The sequence below is a fragment of the Rhododendron vialii genome, chromosome 13a, assembly GCF_030253575.1.
Source record: "Rhododendron vialii isolate Sample 1 chromosome 13a, ASM3025357v1".
Taxonomy (NCBI): Eukaryota; Viridiplantae; Streptophyta; class Magnoliopsida; order Ericales; family Ericaceae; genus Rhododendron; species Rhododendron vialii.
In genome coordinates, this window is record NC_080569.1 from 19,789,301 (window position 1) to 19,806,604 (window position 17,304).

The window sequence follows — 17,304 nt, forward strand, 5'->3', positions numbered from 1 at the left end:
GCCTACTTTCAATCAGCCAATTATCCGACTCTGGTTTTGATGTTGTTTTCTCTTCCTCTGGTTGTGTTGTGCAGGATCGGGATTCCAAGAAGCAGATTGGGGCAGGCCGTAGAGTTGGTGATCTCTATCTTTTGGAGCACTTGCATCTCCCAATAAAACCTTCTTCCACTGCTGCGTCATCTTTTTGTTTAGATCATAAGTCATCTCCATTTTATCTTTGGCATTCTAGATTAGGACATCTGTCTAGTGAACGTCTAAAACTTTTAGTTAAGTCAGGTCATTTGGGTCATATTTCAGTCAGCAATATTTCAGAATGCAGTAGTTGTAAGTTTGCAAAAATGTCAGCTTTACCTTTTAATAAAAGTACCTCTGTTTCTACTTCGCCTTTTCAGCTTGTTCACACTGATTTATGGGGCCCTTCTCCGGTTGCTACTAAAGGTGGTTTTGTCTATTATGTCTCTTTTGTGGATGATTTTAGTCGGTATACTTGGGTTTACTTAATGACACACAAATCTGAGTTCTTTACGATTTATAAGAATTTCCATGCCATGGTTCAAAATCAGTTTTCTACATCGGTTAAAATTCTTCGGTCTGACTTGGGTGGGGAATATTCACTTTCAGAGTTTCATAAATTCCTAGATTCACTTGGGACTATCCACCAATCATCTTGCACTGACACTCCTGCCCAAAATGGTAGAGCTGAAAGAAAACATCGTCACCTTCTTAATACTGCTCGGTCTCTACTCCTATCTTCCTCCGTCCCGTCCTGTTACTGGGGAGAAGCTGTTCTCACTGCAGCCTATCTCCTGAATCGGATGCCCACCCCTCTTCTTTCTGGTAGCTCTCCTTATGAGCGGCTTTATGGTCAGGTTCCTAATTACTCTCTTCTTCGAGTGTTTGGTTCTACCTGTTTTGTTCTCCTCCCCAAGAAAGACCGCACTAAGCTCAGCACCCGCTGTGTCTTAGGTGTTTTTTTAGGGTATGGCATTAATCAAAAAGGGTATCGGTGTTATGATCCTGTGACCAAAAAGCTTTATGTTTCAAGGCACGTTGTCTTCTTAGAGCGTCTTCCCTATTTTACTCTTCCACCTCGCACTGCTCCAGTAGCCAAAGAAGACTTGATCCATATTGACCCATTTCCTATGGATTTGGATGTGCCTCCCGAAGAGTACACCTCCACTCTTCAGGTATCTGATATTTCTGCAGCCCCCTCAGCATCACCTCGTCGTGCTCCGATCACCCAGGTCTACACCCGTCGTCCAACTTCTACAGCTGCTCCCCAATCTGCCTCTGCGGATCCTGATCCGCCTGCCCGCCGGTATCCCGTCCGCGACAATCGTCAACCACCGGTAAAATATGGCTTTACTAATACTTGTTTCTCATCCTCTTATCAATCATTCCTTTCCCGCATTCACACTTATTTTGAGCCTAGGTCCTATAAAGAAGCTTGCAATGATCCCAATTGGATGGATGCCATGCAAGCTGAACTTACTGCTCTTGCTCACAATCAAACTTGGGAGTTGGTTTCACTTCCGGATGGTAAGAATCTAATCGGTTGCAAATGGGTCTACAAGGTTAAGACTCATTCTGATGGTTCTTTAGAACGGTATAAAGCCCGCTTAGTTGCTAAAGGGTTTTCTCAGGAGTATGGGATTGATTATGAGGAAACTTTTGCCCCCGTTGCCAAAATGACCACTGTTCGCACCTTGATCTCAGTGGCCGCAGTGCACCAGTGGCCTCTTTCTCAGTTGGATGTAAAGAATGCTTTTCTCAATGGCAATCTCTCTGAAGAGGTTTATATGCGGCCTCCTCCTGGCTTCTCTCATCCTTCCGGTATGGTTTGTCGCTTGCGTCGTGCTCTCTATGGCTTGAAACAGTCCCCTCGCGCTTGGTATTCACGCTTCCAGGATGTTGTTCTTCAGATTGGCTTCACGCCCAGCATGCATGACTCTGCTCTATTTCTCCGTCGCACCTCTCATGGCCTGGTACTTCTCTTACTTTATGTTGATGACATGATCATCACTGGTTCTGATTCTACTGCTATTGCCGAAGTCAAAAGTCATCTCTTCCGTGAGTTCGAAATGAAAGACTTGGGCCCGCTACGTTATTTCCTTGGTATTGAAGTTGCTTCCTCTCCTCAGGGGTATCTTTTGGGACAGTCCAAGTATGTTACTGATATTCTTCACCGTGCTCGTCTCACGGATACGAAGACTGTTGATACTCCCCTTGAACTCCATGCCAAGTTCTCTGCCTCTGATGGTGTCCCCCTTGAGGATCCTACGGAATATCGCAAATTGGTGGGCTGCTTAGTTTATCTTACTGTTACTCGGCCAGATATTTCTTATGCAGTTCACATTGTTAGTCAGTTTGTCTCTGCCCCCCGGACTACGCATTGGGCTGCCCTCTTACATATTCTCCGTTATCTTCGTGGAACCCTTCATCAGTGCCTTCTGATTTCTTCTACATCAAGCTTAACCCTCCATGCTTATGCTGATGCTGACTGGGCAGGTGATGTCAATGACCGCAAATCTACCTCTGGCCTCTGTGTTTTTCTAGGCGATTCTCTTATCTCTTGGAAAAGCAAAAAGCAATCTGTTGTTGCTCGCTCCACCGCGGAAGCTGAATATCGTGCCATGGCCCATGCTACCTCTGAAATCGTCTGGCTTCGCTGGCTTATTTCCGATATGGGGGTCTCTGTTACTACTCCTACGCCTCTTTACTGCGACAATAAGAGTGCTATTCAGCTTGCCCACAACTCGGTCTTCCATGAGCGCACGAAGCACATTGAGATTGATTGTCATTTCATACGTCAGCATCTTCAGTCTGGCACCATTGCTTTACCCTTCGTCTCCTCCACATTGCAGCTGGCTGATTTCTTCACGAAGACCCATACCGCTGCTCGTTTCCGCTTTCTCCTTGACAAACTCTCGATGCTCTCTGCCCTCGCACCTTGAGTTTGAGGGGGGGTGTGAATATATATTCTGTATCTAGAATATATATTCTGTATCTTCTTGTAATATGCTATTTTAGGACATGTATCGTAATCAAATCATAGCATAATCATAGGGTAATCATATCGTAATCATATCATAGCGTAATCATAGGGTAATCATAGCGTAATCAAATCTTGTAATCTTCCTTTCTTAGGCATAGCTTTACTCTATTTAAAGGTGTACTCACCTCATTGTAATTCATTCAGAAATAATATCAGTATTTTCCGTCTCTGTTTCTCTTTTTTCTATCAAGAGAACCAACATTGCTAAGCCTACAAAAAAACAAAAAGATTGGTGCACAAACTGCAGTGGTGTCTAGAGAAAACCAAATCTTCTGAACCCTAATTGGTTAGAAACCCAAACTATCATAATCAACGTTTTGTGAACTCAAGTTGAATAGTCCAAAGCACAAAGATGATTCCCTAAGCACAGTCAAAGAAAGGAAAATGTTAAACTAACATTTCCAATCAGCCAAAACAAAGGACAAAGATGTGTTTGAAACAGTTACCTTGAGCCTTTTGTCACCATGGTTGAGTTCCAAAGAGCATGTTGTGGATGTGGTTATAGTATCACAAAATCAAAGTAAAATAAAACAGCAAACAAAATTCCAAATTCCAAACCAAATGAGTTTCTAACTGGATTTTCCAAGCCATTGAGAAACAAATGGCTACACATACAATCTCATATTTGGGATGGCAAAACCTACCAGATTCCCATAACTCTTCAAGTTATATATAACTAGCGCATAACCGTGCCGCACGACTCAAAATTTTAGTGTCATGACTTCTATCCATGGAAATGTGTGAGCATAAAATAATGGCACATCCAAACATTTTCTAGCGCATGCCCGTGACAAACGACCGAACGGAGTACAATCTCAAGCTAAATCAACTAAGTTGCCCCATCCAATGAATTCTATTTTATTTCCATAGTATTTTGTGTATATGTACTCGGAATAACAAAGAAAGCCGAGTTTTTCAAACATTTTGATCCTGTATTAAAAGGCATTTGATGTTTCAAATGAAGAAAATTTCCTATGAAGATAACGACATGTGAATGGAAGCATAAGGTTATTGAGGGGCATAAAACTTACTGAGGACACATAACGGAATTTGAAATCGGAGCATAACTATTAAGTACTGCAAAACCTATTGTTATTCATTAAAAGTTAGATTGGAGAGCTTACAATTGTCACTGATTATCTGATTTTAGCAAAGTGAAAAATCATCTCCACGAAGAGAGCCAAGCTATAATGTCCCCAATAATTTTGAAACTCACCCCCCTTCCATAGGCAGAGCCTTCTTTTGAAAAAACCTTGCATTTCTTCCACTATAAATGAATTGGTCGTAAAGAGGGAGAGCTTGTCAGCTTAGCACTCTACATGAGCAGCTTGTGTATCTACGTGCTTGTGCAAGTAAATTAAAAAAGAATGCATCAGAACCTTCCATGTTTGAGATAGTGAGAAGGAGCGAAGAGTACTTTTGTTGTGTACGTAGTTATAAAGCAATTCCATCACAGCCCTAATTGTATTCCAAATTGCTCGCACCTGAAAAATAAAACCAAATCAAAACTTTGTTCAATGATATTAGTTTGATATCATAAGAATGCATCAGAACCTTAACTTTATGTTCACTGGTCTGTTCAATTTCAGTCATTCAGTGAGTTAAATGAAGCAACAACATATAGGAGTGCGAAAAAAATGCAGAAGATTGCATCTGAGAAAGGAGTAAAAAAAAAAAAAAAAAAGCAAAAGAGGCATTTGATGTGTCTCATGACAAACACACCTATTTATAAAAGAAAAGATAGCAGAACAATGCCTCTCCAAATTATCTATTCTACACCAAGAAAGCAAAATCTGAAAACACTAACCAAATTGTATTTCCAAATAAAATGTTAACAGGAGAAAATGCAAAAGAAGAGAAAAGATAGCCGAGAATATAAGCATCGAGAAGTCTTCCCACCTAATCCGAAACCAAATTGTTGGATTCAACAATGGATCGCCTACTTTCAAAAAGCGACAACATTGAAATGAGGAAATCTGTAAAATGGGAATGCAAAAGCATAGAGAAATAGGAGGACAAAAACAATGCAAGAAAGGATAGCAATCCATAAAATACCAACAATGCCTATCACTGCCATCGATTCTAGCAAACTCCAACCAACAAAGAACCAACTCCAAAGTCAGAAAAGAGCCGCACAGATTTATGCCGCATAAGGCCTACTTTTTAAGATCGAAACATTACAATTTAAGTTCTATAATAGAAAGAGTTCTATATAAGAAATACACTTGCAAAGTATATAGCCCACTAAGGGACTAACCAATACTAGAGAGGCAAATCTTCCCACAAAGGAAAAATCCTCTGCCTTGATCCATTATTTATCCAATTCTTGTTCTGCACTCATAAAGGATCAAACCCATAGACAATTCTCAAGTAGCAGAACAACCACAATGCATAAAAAAAGAACAGTTTATGAAACTGATCAAACAAAGAAGAAAAATATGGAAAGTATAGTAAATTGTCAGAAAACTAAGATGCAATGACATTGGCATGTTCAAAACTAATGGCATAGAACCTCTTGAACCAACAGCCCTCCAACCTCCAGCTTTAACCTACAATTTTTTTTCTCTTCAATCCAACACTAATGTCCTGCACTCACATAACTAAACTTCTAAGCAAGTCCACTTTCATATTACTGTGTAGTCATCCTTGCTAATATTCCTACGACGACCGACCCATAAATGAGTCAAAATTTTAAGTGAAAACCAGAAATTAGGGTTCAAAATTTATAAAAGTACCGCCAAAATTTGGTTAAAAGGGTCGTGGTTGCTCCCGCAGGGGCTGTCAAGCAAAAATTAGGCCTCGAAAATTGGGGAAAAAAGAGGAGAATGAATTGTTTGTTTCTCGCCAACATCATCCGACTCACCAGCGATCACATTCACCTTCTCCAAGAGTACCACACAGTCATCGTCCAAATCTTCCGCTGCCACTAGCGTCGGCCTCTGACTAGGGTTTAGCAAAACGACATCAGCATAGGGTTTCGCAAAACGACATCAACGGCGGCTTAGGGTTTCGGGTTTCGCAGAACGACATCGTCAGAGCCATCTTCCAGAAGCTCCGATATCCGGTCGTAATCATCATCGCCTCCTTCATCTTGAACTTATGTCGAGTCCAGTACCCAAAGGCCTCGATTTCTTCCAAGAAGTTGCAGAAAGACAGAGGTGATATCATGGTTGCACGTTTTCAAGGGTTTTTTGTTCTGAAAATCGATCATTCCTAAAGGTTTGTGGCTTGAGACGAGAGAGAGAGAGAGAGAGAGAGAGAGAAAGAGAGGGGAGCAGGGAAGAGAGGAAGTGCTTCTATGACAAGCAACTCTAACGTTCCACCAAAAAGGCTTTTTGAATTTTGAGTCGGTGGTGATCAAAATTACTGAGGCAATACAAAAGTATTCAAGTAAATATAGAAAATAGTAAGTGGGTGTTCCAACTAAGGTTCTTTTTTTAAAAGTTTTTTTTCTTCAAATTTCAAACTCAAATATAATGAAAATAAAAAATAATTTTTTGATTTTTCTTGCACCGTATAAAAGATCTCAATGAAATCTATCAAACAAGATTTATATTGGTAGAAAAATTATTTACGTAAACACATGATTTTTGAGCTTGAAATTACCTTCCTTTTTCCAAAACTTTCTTTTTCTTTAGTTGGAACACCACTTAAATCCCTTTAACTAACACCCATTAGCATTTTACCCCCTCTAACTATGTAAATTCCAAATGCTTTAGACGGCATTAAAGGAAAACGTTAAATTCTCATTTTGTCCTCTACGAATAGAACACCATTGTCCAAAGCTCAATCTTCTTTTCAGGGTCTAACACAACCCGCCAAGGCTCAATCTTCTTTTCAGGGCCTAACACAACCCGCCGCCACATCTCTCACCACCCGCCATCACCAGGGTGAAACCCAACAAACCTAGAAGAGATAGGTAAAGCTCAATCCAGCCATTTCGCAGATCATTCAAGCCAAATACCAAGCAAATTGAAAGAGATAGGTAAAGCTCAAATCTGAGATTTCTATGTCAAATTGGTATATGTTAATAAGTGTATTACGTACGAGGAGATTCATGTATTGTTCAGCATCGAAAGAAGTGGTGTTGATGGTGTCAAGCTTGCGTATTTGGAAGAATTATTGGAGGGCATTGAAGGAGGACGATCTGCGGAGTAGACGCTCGACAACAGATCTTTCATTCTCTTGGCCTTGTCGTCCAACAGAGCACCACCATCCACCTCTCTCTCTCTCTCTCTCTCTCTCTCTCTCTCTCTCTCTCTGAAGCGTTCTTTAGGCATTTGGATCAGAACTTCAACGCTAATGAAAGAAACGTAGGAGATAGAAGTGGAAAACAAATTTACGCAAGAAACGCAGTCAACCGATCTCTAGAATTTGGTTAGAGCAACTCCACCCCTCGTCATCGTCATCTCAGAATCAACCATTGCAAGCGGTGGCCGCTGGGATTTTTCAAATCAACCCTATAGGCTCGTCGATTCGATCGGTACCGCCAAGGACACTCTCTCTCTCTCTCTCTCTCTCTCTCTCTCTCTCTCTCTCTCTCTCTCTCTCTCTCTCTCTCTCTCTCTGTATAGGTGATATAGGTTATGGGTTAGGGTTAGGGTTTGGCTGGGTTTTGGGTGACTGTTGGTAAGAGGAGAGAGACGTGTTGTGGAAAAAGGAAAGGGTAACATCCGTAAATTTTAAGGGGGGACATGTGACTTCCACATGATATTTACCATTCAATTTCTAACAAAACTAGCGCTGTGTCCCAATGCACAGGTCAACAAAAAAAATATTGGGTTGAAATTTATTCGTTGTCTCGTATATCGAACGGAACACAAAGTTAATTATTAAAATAATTATTTTGCTTGTGCAAGTATAAATAAAAAATATATGATCAATTAAAAAAAGAAAATAAGAAGAAAAATCCATTATAAAACATAAAAATAAATAAACAGAAACAGAAATAGTAAAAAGGTGTGATTCCGTTTACGTTAAATACAATATAAGAAAAATCAAAATCCAACCCTCCCTCCATTTTTTTTAACGGACCCTCTCCTCCGTCTTCCCCTCGGCCAATCCTATGTTCCCTCCCTCCCTCGCTCGCCACCCACCCACCCACCCACATCCTCTCTCTATTTCTCTCTCCCAATTTATACAAATTTACAAAAATGAAAAATCTGGAAATCAAGGGATGGGTATTTGGAGACTTGTGAGACTTTAATACATTTGTATAGATTGATGCAAACAGAAGAAGGGTTTCCATTAGTTAGAGGGGTCAAGTGCTAGAAATAATAGTTAGAGAGGATAAAGTGTCTCCAAACAATAGTTAAAGAGGGTTAACTGTAATTTATCCAGAAAAATATCCCAGTTAGATTTTTTTCTAGGTAAATATTTTCAAAACTCTTGATACTAAAATACTTGATTTTTTTTTTGAGTAAGTTTTTTCAAATATCTGGAAGCACTGTTTTCTAAAATCGAATGTTTTCATTATGTCATTGTTTACCCTGAAAGTAGAGTCGCGTAGAAACAAATAGCTTTACATTTCATATCTAAATGACGTACATTTATAAAACAAAGCCTAAAATTGCCAGTTTTTTATTTTTCGTTTATGAGAAATAAGAAATGAGTTTTTGTTAATTTATTAAAAAATAAAAATAAAAAACATGTTTGGTGACCATAATAGTTTTTATATATTTGTTTTTGGGCTGCCGAAAGTGTTTTCAAAACAAATGAATGCAATTTTTTGTGTTTCTAGAATTTTTGTAAACTAATGGAACTGATTATGTATTTTGTAAATAAATAAATAAAGTAACACAATCATATTTATGATGCCTGTTTCAAAAAATATCGAAAAATAAAAACTGAAAATAAAAAACTTTTCCAAACAGAACCTGAGCGATAAGGTTTTTTTTTTTTTGCCAAGTATACATCGGATAACTGGGATGTTAGTACACATGTGATTTTCAGAGACTATCTATAATCCTAAATCTCAAACGCCCCACGACGAGGCTCGAACCTTGACCGACCAGGAGATGTCAATTGAGCTAGAGCCCATTGGCGAAAGATCGAGTTTTGAATCAACGAAAAATTGGCCTAAACCCAAAATTAGGGGTCTATAGAGACATTTAGCCCGGGTTATGTATTTGAAAGGTTTAGGGTCCGTTGATTTACAAGTGTTATACTCTTGAGGATATACAATCCTTATCAGACAAAAATACCCTTGAATATATACAATAGTTGTTCTCTCTCTCTCTCTGGTGTGCATCTTTACTGTTGGTATCATCCCAGCCCCCACCCCAAATACCACAGCCATGTTCGTTTTGTGTTCACCCAAACTTTTCTCTTTATGCATGGTCCCTAATAAATTTCTCTCATATATTCATTTATTTTGTATGATTGGCAATGAAACTTCTACAATTTTGACAAAAAAAAAAAAAATGGATTGAACAAAAAGGAAAATTACTTGGCAGAGGCGTGGACCAGGCTTATTTACCATCTGATGGTCTCCACTCTCCAAATCACCACTCTAATGACACAAGGAAAAATATTTACCAAGACATGGTGTGTCAAGTTGAATTGACAATTATACCCTCCCTTTTATATACCAGTAAAAAAGCCCTAATTCTCAATTGCTCCCAAATCCTTCATCATCGTCTACTGCTCTCATCGACGATGGACTCTCCTCTCTCTCTGTACAACTAGTATGTTCCTCTCTCTCTCTCTCTACCTCTCTCTCGTTCTCTCTCTCCTTCCTCTCTTCTCTTCGTCGTTCTTTGCTTTATCCTCTCTCTCTGGGGTTCTCTGTTCTCTTTATTGTTCTGCCATTCGAGACGATTTTTTGGTTGAAAAACCAGATCGGAGCAACGGAGTTGCGATGAAAATAAGCAAAATCCATTACGGCGCTTGTAAAATTGGAGTTGCAGGGGGTAAGGGTTACTATGAAACCCTAGGCGCAGTTTGAAAGTAAAATTGGCCAGCATATGAACACTAACTTGTTCTTATAAGTTTGTGTCAGAGTGTTGTTTTCCTTTTTTGATGTAACTCGTTCCAAAATAGAAATGGCTTGAACAAGTTGAAAAGTAGATATGCTTAAGTTAATAATGCTTGTAGCTAGGTTGTTACCTAGTCAAGAAAAGGTACCTGTAATGCTAATAAGTGGGAATGAATTTTGAAGAAATAGATTGGTTTTTGATAGGTGGGATCAGAGCCCTTTTGGTGAGGAGCTGTTGGGTTACAGTATATTATGCACAATACCACAAAACTGTACCCAAGGTTGTTTTAAGCACCAGAACACATGTTCTACATGGTTTGCTTGTTTGTTACAGGGTTGTGATAAGACCTAAGTTTAGTAGTTTTAGAGATTTTATAAAGATGCTCCTGCCCTTATGAAGGGATACACCTCTCCTCCCGTTCTCGATCCTCGCTCTACTCTCCCGCTCGCAATCTTGGCTCTAACAAATTTAAGTAATTTTAGATGTTTTCTAAAGACGTTTTCATAATGGCCTCCCGCTCCCGCACATGCGTTATGCGATTATGGTTCAGACACCACAAGTCCTTGGTACATTGTCTTTCTAATATTTATTTAACAGGTGATCATGGATGTGTTTTCAATCACACTGCCACGTCATTTAGAGGTGTTGATAAAAGTGTCTTCTATATGCTTGCACCCAAGGTATAGCTTCAATTTCTTTTCACTCTCCTTTGCTATTTATATCAAAGAAGAATCCAAGTGGTGGTAGTTTTTAAAAGTTCGTGTAGGACAGTCTAGTCTAAAGTTTCTAGGCAATGACTTTGCATTTCCATTGCCGCTAGTTTGCAAAGAAATGACCAGTGTGTTCCTTCTTTGTTTGGTGTTCTAACTCCGTTGAGAAAGTTTGCAAATGGAGTTGCTATTCGAGCCATATATAAGTTTAAACCTGCCCTATCTTTTTTTAAGTGGATATAATGTTTAAGTGCTAAGTATAAGTAATTACCAAGCTCGGGGTTCCCAAAATACCATTTCCAGTATTGATTAGTGAAGTTTTGGTGTGAGTTTGAAGTGTTTTGAAAGGTTTTAGAGTTGAAAATCGCAGGAAGATCAAGAGGATATTTTCTGGAAATCTGCAGATTTGAGAAATTTGTATCTGTCCTGATTTTGTGGATTTTTTTGAGGCAGTTCCTAAGCTCGAAAAATTATGAGATTTTTACTGAGAGTTCCTCTATGAGTCTTCTATCTATGGTAAAAATTTCGGGATCAGAATCAAAGTATTGAATTCTGTAAAAATTCGTGACCTTGCAGCACTCATTTTCGGAACTGTGCTGACTGCACAGACACATGTTACGGAAACGGTCATATTTTTTAGCTCGAGCGATGAAATTGCGATCCGATTTCTGATTTTGAAACTAGATTCATAGACCTTAAAAAGTATGTGGAGTTTGTACCTTAGTTATTTCTGTGCAAAGTCAGATTTTAAGTTGAAGTTGATGAAATTGCAGATTCTGAAATTTTTCTTGAGATTTGGTTGTTTAACTTCATATGTCTACCTTAGGACCTTATATTCATAAAAATAGGCTTGTTTAGCATCTTCTAATCATGTTCTTATTGTCTAATTGTTTTAGGAAGCTCGGGTGGTTCGTAGAGCCGAGGTGAGTGATTTAATACCTAAACACATGGTTTTGAACTTGTTTTCCCTATCGAGCTTGATTGAACATGTTTTATAAATTATGTACTCCATGGATAACAATGAAAGGTGGACCTATTTGTGAAATATTTGCGAATCTATTTAATGGCATTCCCAATATCCGGTCTTGCTAGGGGACGGCTTAATGGCTAGCAAGGGTGTTTGAGGTTGGTATGTGTTTTGGGATATTGCATAGACGTCTGGCTTATCCACTACCGGGGACGCCCGGTAGCTTTTGAATTTTGAATAGCGGAATGTGCATTATATTTGGCTTACAGTTTCGAGCTCTTTGTTTTGAAATATTATCGAATTATTTTGCATTGTCCATGGAAGGCATGTGAGTTAAGTATTAATCATTCATACGAGCTTTGGCTTACGAATTTTCTTTTCCACCTTTCAGGAAGCGATGAGTAGGGTGGCGTGTTGTTTACTTTTGGAATGTGTTGTATTTTTTGGAAACTTTTGGAAAGGAAGTTATGCTTGTAGACACTTAGCTTTGTACATGGTTTGTTAGCTTTTGAGTTTGTAAGTAAGCACAGCTCTGAGAGGTTTACCTTTTGGTTTGTAAAACCTATGTAAGACTTTGGTTTGTTATTAATAAAAGTTGACTTTTGCTTCCGCTGTTATGTTTTAGCCCCTTTTGATTATCACTTGTTTAGATGATATTTGATTTGTGATTTGGCCTTAGTGAGAGATCACTGGCATTTGTCATGATTAAGACCTCATAGGGCGGGTCAGGGTCGTGACACTCACACTTAATATTCCATACTCAAGAGTTATATAAAAACATAATTGGTCTTTGTGATTTAAATTTGTAGTCTTTGTGAAAAGCAATTATACTCCCTAAGTAATATTTACTTGCTCTTACTCCATTGGAGAATGGTATTTGAGGTGCTAAACTTCATAGTACGTTTACTACTTTCATTGGGGAACTATGTACAAATAATGTCCTAATGTTACTCAATCTTTATTGGTAGGGTACATTTATGACACGATTCACTAGACCTTTTAGGTGGGCCCCCTTTACAAGGGCAGCTGGAATAGGGGATGACTCACACGTCATATTCCATAGTCCACATTTATATACAAACATAAGCGCTCTTTATGATTCTAAGTGGTAGTCTCTGTCCAAAAAAAATGTGCTCTTAGAGTAATATTTACTTGCTCTTAGTACCTCCGAGAATGGTAGTTGAGGTGCTAAACTCCATAGTACTGTTAGTACTTTCACTGTGGAACTACAAATAATGTCCTAATGTAAGTGAAGATGTATTGGTAGGGTCCATTTATGACAAGATTCATTGGCTTTCTTAGGTGAGCCCCCTTTAAAAGGGCAGCTGGAATAGGGGATGGCTCACACATAATATTTCATACTCCATAGATATCTAAAAACACAATTGCTCTTTGTGATTCAACATTGTACTCCATGTGAAATAACAATATACTCTATGAGTGATATGTACTTGCTCTTCTTACCTCGAAGAATGGTAGTTGAAGTGCTCAAACTCCATAGTACTGTTAGTACTTTCACTGGCCAGAAAGTATGTATAAATACTGTCATAACGTTAGTAAAGAATTATGACAAGATTCACTGAGCTTCTTAGGTGGGGCCCTTTTTCAAAGGACAGCTGGAATAGGGGATGGGTCACCCGTAATATTCCATACTCCATAGTTATCTAAAAACACAATTGCGTTTTGTGATTATCATTGTACTCCCTGTGAAACAACAATGTACTCTATGAGTAATATTTACTTGCTCTTCTTACCTCGGAGAATGGTAGTTGAAGTGCTCAACTTCATAGTACTTTTGGTACTTTCACTGCAAAACTATATAAATAATTGCTCTTCTTACCTCGGAGAGTAGTGGAGAATTTTTTATTTTTGTTCTTGGGTGTTTCATTTGTGATTTTGTACACCAAAGAAATAAAGTAGACTAATTGATTGCATACCTGACCCAGTAGGTACATGGTATAAATGTGTAATATATAGTAGTAAATGATGTGTATAAATATGAGATAGGGAACTGATTTGCATCTTCATAATTTCGGGTGTTGTCTTATACAATTACTCACTTCATCTTCTGAATGCCTCATAGAATGTTTCATGGCTCCCCTCAATTTCCATCCCAACTTTCTATATACCTCAACTTCATATAGTCATAATCCCCCAAACATTAACTACAATCGAAACTCAACATGCTAACTTCTTCTTCTTTCTGCCTCTCTGCCTCATAGATTGGTTGATGGCTCCCCTCAATTCTCATCCCAACTTTCTATATACCTCAGGTTTCACATAGTCATAAACCCACGAACATTAAGTACAATCCAAACTTAAGTTTCCCAACTTCTTTGTCCTAACAAAATTCTAGTTGCTACGCATGAACAAGATGTACTCCGTTTCGATTCACAAACCCAGAAACAAGCAATACAATCCAAACTTCAGAAATGCTTTTCCTTCACAATCTATGGTTATATACATTTCTTATTGGTTTGATCTTCTTGGATATGGGCAGTGTTGGTAAAAACCACTAAAGTGGCTATTTACATTATTATATTGACTTGTCGTCCCGATCCCTAACATCTTGATGAAGACAGGTCACAAAGGTAGGTTTTGGAAAATTTTCGACAGAATCTACCCTATTTTTTGTCCTAGCCCAACGTCTCGCGTCTCAGTCAGTTAAACAATAACAACAACAATAACATCAGGTTATTAACAAGCCCACGCTGGGCATTTCTCATTCTACATAATCATTCACAAGCCACATTCATAGCCAAAATCCATTGGCAAATTATCCATTCAAAACAAAGTTAGGTTTCACATTACAAATATATAAACATTCACAATACAATTTTATAAAACTTGATACTACAACTTGATATTCCAATAAATAAATTACAACTTGATATTCCAAATTACAACAAATTGATCATTTTTCTTGGCCTTTGATTCACTTAAATAGATTCAATCTCTTTCACTGTCTTTTCGATTCACCCCAATAACGCACGAGAAAGACTGGACTTATAGTATAAAGAAAGAAGTAAGGCCACTGGATTTGCTTTCCTCCGATCCATTAGTTTCATATTTCCACATTTCCCGCAAAAGCACTTTGCTCAAAAACAGCATGATCAGCACCCAACATTTCCTGCAGCAAAAATAGTATGATCAGAATCTTGCTCACTAGAAGTTGTATTATGAACATTGTAACTCCAAAATTTTCCTACTTTTGGCAAACTGCTGCAGCTCGTAGAATTTTCTTTTAAATTGCATAAGAGCCTCAGAACTAATACAATCTCAAACAAGTTTTGAAAAATCAAACAATAAAATGCACCTAAAGGAAGCAACAAAAGTTGAAAACAGGAGAAATAATAACATAGCCAACCAACACATAATCAACATAATTCACGCTACTGTAACAGCAAACAACTAAGCCTATTTGGGTCTTCCAAGAGGCTGTTTTTTTTGGTCAACTTAAGAATTTTGCTCACAGAATGGACCACAGCCGAAAGATCACTATAACACCCGATCGATGACATATAAAAGACTACCGGACTATAAAAAGTGGGGCTAGACATAACTATCTGGTGAACGAAGCAGTTCCACTAAAGGATGAGGTAAATTGTTTTTTGAATCTGGTCCAAAAGAATGGAACAAAAAGATGAAGATCGATCCATTAGCTACCAATTGGTGCTTCAAACAACTATTGAAACCCAATCTGTTCTAGTTTGCACGAAACGATTGAGAAATCTATATAGTGCCTACAACTTTGGGCAGAACCAATTTGAATTTCAAAAATCTATTTTTGCCTAAGCACTCGAGTCAATGCACTACATAAGACAACTCATCTTTAAAGATGTCTATGTGTTTATTGGCAACATTAATTCCAAGAGTCACATGATTCCAACATGAAGATATAAAAAAAATACAACAAAGATTAGGAAAACACAATGATAATTCATGCATTATCATGCCTTATCAATTGCAATAATGATGATGAATGTAGACACCCCGATCTGACTTCCCGATCGTTTTACTTTGTTCTTCGGTTTCTTGATTCCCCGATGATGAATCAGGTCGAAAACAGTCCCGAGAACTTGGAATGGCTTGAGTTTGGCATGTGAGGAACCCATCCTTAGCCCTAAAACCCTTGAATCAGAACCTGGACCTTGGGTTTAAATGTCGCACGACACACTGGGATCCTCGCGCGATGGTCCATTTGCCAGGTGGTGGTCAAAGTCAAAGCTTTGACCATTGACCCACGCGGGGTTGGATGGACCCTCGCGCGATGCTCTCACTTTATCGCGCGATGGTCAACACCAGTCATTTTCACCCGGATTGCGTGGTGGTCAGGGGGCTACAGGCCTATGTGACCCCGTTTTCGTCGGCCGAACAGCGTTCTGGGGGCTCCCCTTGCACCACCTCACCCCCCATTCTCCCATCACCTTTGCCACCCCACTTCTCCACCAAGCAATTGTAACCAGCATTGCTGGCTGGTTACAAGGCCTTGGCTAGCCACCAACTAACCTTTCCTTCTATAAATACCCCCCCATGCTTCCTTGCAAAGGGTTACAAAAATTCTCTCTAAGAAAGAAGAAGTAAAAGCTCAAGCACAAACACTTCACACCACACTCTCTCCTACATAGTCACCTCCTAAGCCTCATCACCTCATTTAAGCCATCTCCAAGGAACTCAAGCAAAGGTATAATATCTTTCTGCTTACTGTTCGAACCCCTGAGGGGGGCTGGCAGGGTCAAGGCTGGTAATCGATATCAGCTCTGGCCCTAAAGCTAGCAGGGTTTCAAGAGCCGTTGCCTGGGACACCCTCGCGCGATGGTCCCATACACTCACGCGACAGTTCTGTCTGCGTGAGATTGGACCACGTGGGGAAGGGACCCTGGCCCTTAAGTTTATTGTTGTGTTCATAGTCTTTTAAAAGTCTTTTAAGGAGTTTTAGCTCACTGCTTTGCAAGTTTGCATGTTAAAAATCATCGTTTCAACCTAACTCATAACTCCTCTTGGTTCGGAATGCCCTTGGGATGCTCTTGAACATGTCTCACAGCCCTAAGTATGCAAAGCAATTCCTGGAAGTCCAGTCTGAACAATCGCGCGCCTGTGTCACTCTGTCGCGATGGTTCTTTGTTTTCCAGGGACTGCCCTTGCAGGAGCAGCTTGGCCTTGGCCTTTGTTTAGATACCCCCACTGTTTAGGGGTTGTGCTTTCAAAATATTTCTATCTACTTGCTGTAATATTGTTTACTTTCAAGTGCTTATAAACTGCTTGGTTTGCACCTGGGTGAGCACTGGTCCTTCCAGAGCCCAGAAGGGGATAAAATCCAAAACATTGCTGGAACGTCAACACTCGCGCGAGTGTATGGTAGTGTCGCGCGATGGTTGGCTTGCATGTAGATGGGTTCACGCATGCAAGCTGGCTGTTTGTTCGTGCCAAAATCATACACGGCACTGTTTTGATGAACGACTGATGTTTTGAATTTCATTCCATTTATTGTATGTCATCTCACTAATCCATGTCATATCTTATCACATCCCGCAAATTGTTACAGTTTTAAAATCCCCGATTAACTGTTCCCCTGCCCTAATTAGCTAAAAATTG

The 17,304-nt window shown here is 39.2% G+C and overlaps 1 protein-coding gene across 3 annotated transcripts in view; it reads right to left on the reverse strand.

Moving 5' to 3' along the window:
* LOC131313340 (uncharacterized) overlaps positions 1–7,272 on the reverse strand; it is a 30,083-nt gene extending 22,811 nt beyond the window's left edge. Inside the window, exons 1-2 of one of the 3 annotated variants that reach the window (XR_009196174.1) lie at positions 7,103–7,272; positions 3,502–4,539 (exon numbers count right to left, since the gene is read on the reverse strand). The gene's annotated coding sequence lies outside the window, so the exon portion shown is untranslated. Of the gene's footprint in view, positions 1–3,501; positions 4,540–4,954; positions 6,397–7,102 lie in introns of those variants that run through there. The other 2 variants (XM_058341601.1, XR_009196175.1) reach the window with 2 other exon arrangements.
* Positions 7,273–17,304: the final 10,032 nt, after the last annotated feature.